The sequence below is a fragment of the Corvus brachyrhynchos genome, unplaced genomic scaffold, assembly GCF_000691975.1.
Source record: "Corvus brachyrhynchos isolate BGI_N302 unplaced genomic scaffold, ASM69197v1 scaffold98, whole genome shotgun sequence".
NCBI lineage: Eukaryota > Metazoa > Chordata > Aves > Passeriformes > Corvidae > Corvus > Corvus brachyrhynchos.
This window is the reverse complement of record NW_008239762.1, coordinates 293,337-300,234: the sequence shown is the minus strand read 5'-3', so window position 1 is coordinate 300,234 and position 6,898 is coordinate 293,337. Positions and strand designations below refer to the sequence as shown.

General features: G+C 42.2%; 1 protein-coding gene across 3 annotated transcripts in view; it reads right to left on the bottom strand.

The window, feature by feature from the left end:
* Positions 1-6,898, bottom strand: part of ADARB1 (adenosine deaminase, RNA specific B1) — a 115,939-nt gene that overhangs the window by 55,928 nt on the left and 53,113 nt on the right. Inside the window, exon 1 of one of the 3 annotated variants that reach the window (XM_017742758.1) lies at positions 5,675-5,696. The exons of the other annotated variants lie outside the window; for them this stretch is intronic. The gene's annotated coding sequence lies outside the window, so the exon portion shown is untranslated. Of the gene's footprint in view, positions 1-5,674; positions 5,697-6,898 lie in introns of those variants that run through there. 3 annotated transcript variants of the gene reach the window in all.

Here is a 6,898-nt window from a genome sequence, read left to right as displayed (position 1 = left end):
CCTACTTTCTACAACTGCACTCTAAAAACTATGGCCTTCAAAACATTGGGGTTTTTTTCTTTAGCATTAAAATCAGCCTGCTTCAGCTAAGCTGTCCTACAGATCAGGTGATACTCTGGCAAGAGAGTAACAGTCAATAGCCATATTCCTCCACAGAGCTTTTATTACAGTAATCAAATGTTGTACTTCTAGTCCCTTCCATATTCACTGAAAGCCATCAAGAGCAGCTAGGTAGAAAATGTTCTCACAGCTATCAGGGAACCTCACTCAAGTCTGGAAAGCAAACTTTAAAAGAAAGCAAACCTATTGAACAAAGGACTGCGGAAAGAACATACTGAAAGGAGAACAAGCCACAGCTCTTCTTGGGGTTGTCCTGTGCAGGGCCAGGAGTTGGATTCAATAATCCTTCTGGGTCCCTTCCAACACTGGATATTCTGTGAACTCTGAACTTGAAAAAGGCTTCTGCTAAAAGCCAGCAAGGGCATCACAGATGCTGAGAGAAGCTGTGGGTGTTCACATGTGGTCTGGGCAAACTGGCCTCAAAAGGGTCGGGCCTCACCTTCAGCTGAGCTGCTGACTGAAACCTGACTGAAGCCTGCATGAAGAGCTTCTGTCTGGGTTCTGTCTGAGAAAAAGCACATGAGGAGGCCAAAGGAGATGGAAAATAAGCAGTGGCATTGGGAATACTGTCCAGTAGTGCTGGGTATTATCTGGGCTGCAAAAAAAAAAGCCAGCCAGTCATCATGATCTGAAACGCAGCGATGAGAGAAGGACAAGCTGAAAAAAAACTATGGAGTTAAAGGAACATTAGCCATATTTAAGCTGTATTTATTGAAGCTGTTCATATATAATATATATCTATTATCTACACTAATATTAAAAAATCTATAAAATATAATTTATATAATTTTTTATATAACTGGGATATATAACTAGGACCAGGAGGGCAGGACGAGCCTCCCTCCCTCCCGCCGGCAGCAAGCACCCGCAGCCCGGCGGCCCCAGCCCCGCTCGGTACCACGGAGAGCTCCCTCCCTCTCCTCCTCCCTTTCTCCTAAAATGGAAAACCAATAGTTTGCTACCGAACAGTCGTTTTCCCTTCCAAGTAGGAAAAAAAAAAAAAATCTGAGGAATTTGTACACAGAAAAAGTTCTCTTGACAGCACAGAAGTTATGTGCACAAAGAATGATGCTGCTGCCCAAAAATACGAATAAATTACCATCTTGGCAATAAACACAAACCAAAGCCCAAAAGAAGTATTTCATTTCCAGGCAATTTCATTCACAGATCTTATTAATAGTGAACCTGATTCCTTTAGGAACTCAGGAGCAGCAGAAGGAAAAGCATATAAGAAGATTAGGTTAATACTATATTTAAGCATATGTAAGGACAGTGAACGAAATAGTGATTATTCACTCATTTAATTCAAGAAAAACAACTACTTACTAAGAATAGCTTTCAGGGGATGAGAGAAGATAAACTAGGCTGCACCAGAAAAAAAAAAAAACGACAGAGCTACAGTAGTACTCACTATCCCTCATTATCCATATTTGTCAGCACTGAGGTCTGGGGAAATCAACTTTGATATAAAAGCATCAAACAGGGACAAACTACCCAAAGGCTTTCAGACTAATGCACCCTTTCCGCTAGTTGGGAAGCTTTCCCAACTCATTATCATCCTCATGGAAAACAGCAGAGTTCTATTTAACATAACAGATTTTTGCAAGAGTTTCAAAGACATGAGAAAAAACAGATTTTGTGGATTTGATGGAAGGACCTGACAGTCCTCGTGAAGTAGGGTGGGGGCTACTGGGGTTGAGCTCCCACCAGTTCAAGCATGTATGGTAGCTTATGGAGTGAAGACAGGATTTTCTCCACTTTCACAAAAGCTTTTTCTGGAGACGTCACCCCTTTGCCTGTACTTTGCCAGAAGCAAAGGCACACATTCCCAACCAGACCTTCCTGCTTTCACTTGCATCAGCTGTGCTTTTCTGTCTCACGTTCTTGAGAGCTGCCAACTCAGCAAAGGGTCCTGATTTAGCTTCTAATTAATCAAACTCTGAACACTCATTAGCGACACAAGCACAATCCAATCACAAATTTAGAGGCAGTGGACATGCCCTAGAGCTCATCTCTGCACTCACTCTCCTCCGAAGGGAGCCTGTGTACATTCTCCCACCCCCATCCCAGCTTAAGCACAGAGGTGGAGACATGCAGGACTGTCAAAGAATCATGGAATCATTAAGCCTGGAAAAGACCTCTCAGACCACTGAGTCTAACCAGGTCCACCACTAAACCACGCCCTATATGCCACATCTACATGTTTCTGTAGAATCAGAAGCATGTTCCCAACTCCAATTAAAATGCTGGTATACACACCCAACCCACAACTGCCAGGATCACTGGTTTGAGTTAACATTAATTTCCAGCTCCTCTTTGTTATCAAAACACAGTATCACATGACATCAAACTACAGAACACCACTTGGCACTGGTGAGCAGCGGGAGATAAAAAGCATCTGTAAAAGTATCACTACAAGAAGGTCTGTATAATACACATTAAATCCCACGAAAGCCTATCTGCTCTCAGCGCTGGAAGGATGGCTTTGCTGGCCATAAGAGTGCTTCTAACTAAGAGAGGGGCTGCAGCCCCAGAGAAGACATCAAAGCCACCACAGCTGAGAAAATACAATCGTTGTGCCACACAGCTGCTCTGAAAAGCTTACAGGTAAAAAAAAAAATAGGAATATGCTCTAGTCTAGCTGGAAAAGATGACTCCGGTTTAATAGAGAATATAACTGTGCAGTTGCCTGTGGCTCCATACCCGTGAACAACACCCAGACTTTGTGCAGACTCCACAGGCAACAGATCCGAGGGGCTGCAAACCTGCACAGAGTCAGCATCCAAAAGGGGCTGTTCAACCAGCTGACAAGTTTTAGCTACCAAAACTACCAAAATTTAAGGGAGAAAAATGCTATTTGTCTTCCAGATTCAGAAGCTATCACAAAGGAGATCTCTCCCTACTTAATACCCCTTGGTAATTTCCATACTGTGCAAAACACACATGCTACCAAAGTGCTTTCCAGGTGTAAACTTGACTGAAGGTTATCAGGGTTATAAAAGTGAGTAAGCATCCAACAAAAGTGAAGTTATCTCCTCCTCCTTTGATCTCCCAGTGTGAGCTACTTGCGCCTATCAAGAGCAAGCTTTAAAACCTGGGCAGTGGAGAAGGGATATAACCCTGGTTCCCTCACAGAGCCAGCTTTATTATACAAGTTTCTCCCAAACAAAGCACAGTTCAGTCATCGGCTTATATTAATTCTTCTCATTTTTCAGAGATTTAAATATACCAGCAGTGATCCTTTATCTTTAGCTGTGAAAAACATGGCAACTCAAAGGCCAAAAGCAGCATTAAAATGTGTTATCTTACTCCAGTTTTGATCAGAATGCATTTTTTTCTTCCTATCCTGTGGACCACACTAAGGCTCCATCATCCACAGGGCTGTAATCTTCCCTCAAACCAAGCCTACAGAAGTATTTTCCTTCAGTATTCTCCCAAGTCTCTGGTAATTTCTGCTGCATAAATTTCATGATCTATGGTCCCGACCTTGGTGTTTATATTATCCCTAACTGGAGTCTTCCTCTAGAGTTGGTCACACTCATTTTCCACCTAATCTTCAAATTTTATTAATGAAAACATAGAGCTAATCATATTTTTTAATTAAAAGATCCGACTGTGCTCTTACTGGGAGCCATCTAAAGAGCTTTAGAGTTGTTTTATTAAGTACTCAGTACCTGTGCTCAGTATTTGAGGTGAAAAATTAAAGCTCATTTTGATACAGAATGGCCTCTATAAACAAGGTTTTATAAAATCTGCATGTAAAGAAAGAAGTCAAAGGTATTTTTCCCCTCTAATAGTTTTCCAGCAGATCGTGCACAAATATTAGAGCATAACTAAGCAAGGAAAAAGGCAGTGAAAGCTTAAACTTAAAGGCTCATTTGCTAATAAAGTTGAAGAGCTCAGTAAATCAACCTAAATCAAAATCAACTTCATTTTAGACACACAGAACACTTTCAGCAGAAGTCCTACAGAATGGCAAAGGCAGGTATTAACTATCTCTACAAATCTCAAAACCTACACAGACTAAATGGGAAAAAAACACTCCTAGTTGAGGCTGCCTCACAATTCCCATGCAAAAACTTCATTTTCACATTACATATGACAAATGAAAGAAACCAGTGTTTTGCATACTTGCTTGTTCTCTTTTTGATCAAATTTTAAACAGTTTATCTCTTTCCAGAGTTGATATGACAAAATTAATAGCAGAAAGGAGGAGCCATTGAAAAATTTAGTTTGGAACAAAGATAAATTGACATTGGTACAGTACTCACACGTAATTTTACCCAAGACCCATCACAAAATTGTTCATGCAACTTAGAAGTACCATAATAACAAAAGCACCAGGCAGCTAAGTAATCAGGAAGTACCTTCTGCCATGCAGCACCAAACTCACCCCCAACTGAGGAAGATTTCTAGTTTAAATTCAAAATATGGTATATTCCTCACGTTTTTTCCAAATGAGGATACTCTTCATCTTACCTAGGTCCAAGAACTCCATTCTGTTAAAATCTCTTTAAAATAAACTAAACCCAAAAATTCCTCTGCAATCTGCTAAGCAGCCCTTCCTTTTGCATCTCTGCCAAAAGCACTCTGCATGAAAAATCCTGACCCCGGTGCTTTCCTAAACCTATAAAAGGACATTATCCCAAACAACTGCAAGAGCCTTTAAGGGGAAATTTAAAACCTTCACTCATCTCCCTCATGCTTCAGCCCCCAGGGGCAGGGTGAGGGACTGTACCCAAACCTTTGCTTTTCTTCTATCACCTATGATGATGCAAGAGCGCTCGTTAGATCACTCCTCTCCACTTCCACAAAGGAAAACCACGGATACTCAGGAAAATAAGGACCTACCTTCTACTGGAACTACTTGTGAAACTTGATTTCCTGTTTCTCTCACTACCACAGAGATGCTCTGATGTCCAATAATATTTGCACTCCGGCAACAGCTTTTCTTTCAGCAGAGCACTCATCCGAGACTTCCTTCCTCACAGATTCCTGTGCTCACACAACTTCTCAGTACTTACCTGTAACATATCCACCCTCTTGTCAAACCTGACGGACTTTTCAAGGTGTTGACCAATTTCGTTCAAGAGCACTGACAGTGTGATGCCATGCAATGGGAAATCGAGCTTAGAGGCACAGGAAGATGGCCAGAGTTCCCAATAAAGACATTTTTAATGAAGCAATCCTGAGTTAAAAGCACAGACAGCTCTTCTCACTTCAGGAGACAGAACCACAAAGAGACCTAACCCTGGAGCATCAGGGAAGACATTTCTCCACAAGAAAAACAAAGCACCCTTCCTCTTCAAGCACATAAATTTTAAAAAATAAGTAAGCTGAAATAAAATGTAAAGAAAGAACATAACCCACAAAGACAAAACCATAACACTGTACACAGGAGAAGAAGCTTCTTGACTCAGAGCTCCTTGGCACTTCCACAGATGCTCAGTATCACACAGAAAAAAAAGCTCAGTAACAAGCAACTTCCACCAACACACACAATTAAGAAAAGCAGCCCGACATTCCCAAGCCCCTCTAACCAGGTGATACTCACAGAGGACAGCTGTGGAATGAAGTTATTCCCCGGCTGTGCTGGCAGCGGGCTGGCCATGCATTCGAGGGGACAGCACTGAGTCACAGCCCAGGGCAGCCAGCACTGACTCAGCCCTGCGCTCCCGCCGGGAACAGAGGCTCAAGGTAACCCCGGCAGCTTTTGTGGAGGTGATGGATTCCCTTGGCATGGGGACACACACACACACACACCGCAGCTAACCCGGAGGCAGAGAATAGAAAAAGATCTCGAATCCCTTTGCAACCAGACATTCTTAAGAGGATGACTCTCCTGAGCATCTTCTGAGCTCAGCTCCCATATTAGTAGCAGTTACATGGGTTTCTTTGGGGTTTTTTTTACCTTAATTATTACTTAAATGCACACATGTGCTACTGCTTTGGTCAGCTACAGCCCCAAATAGTCACAAGCTGGCTCCTGCTAGCTCCCAGAGCCTGCTGATGACCTCTTCAAGGACTTAAATTGCAAAAACAACTTTCTCATACCTACCGTACAAGAAACATTCACTAAAAGGATTTTTAAAATGTTAAATAGCAGGAAAGAGAAAAAAATGCAGCCACACTGTCTCCAAACAGGAAAGAAACTTGCTTTAAAATGTCATTTCACTTGCTTACATAATCATTTCACCAAGCTTTTTTTTTTTTTTTTTTGGTCAGGCAGCATTTCTACTATAAAGGTATTTCCTTTAAAACCAAGATACATAAATAACAGCATCCACTAATAAATACAGCCCAAACCCACAGTTTCAATCTTCAGTATTTAAATATAAGCTGAAATCCACACTGCAGCAGCTGGATGGCCTGAATTTCAAATGTGCCAAGCACCTACTGGTATCAGAAGTTGCAGAAACAGCAGGAAGTCTAGTCTTCATCAGACCACATTCTCAGGCATCCAAGCAAAGACCCTCAGGGTGCTGCACCCCAACCATTTCAAACACAAGAGGCATCAGCCTAACAAGACACTCACTGCAAGCACCTGGAGACAACCATTTCAGCCTCACCTGAAACTACCCTGGCACCTAGAAGCACCAACACACTCAACCCAGCCCCTGCAGTCAAGGAAACATTCCCTACAACCACCACTGTCATCCCCAAAACCTCCTCAAGTCACAGGTGACACCTCATAAAGATGATGCTGAGTTGCTGAGAGGGCATGTTACATTCATGGTCTGTCCCACAGCTCTCTCACAGCAGTGTTCACCATCACCCT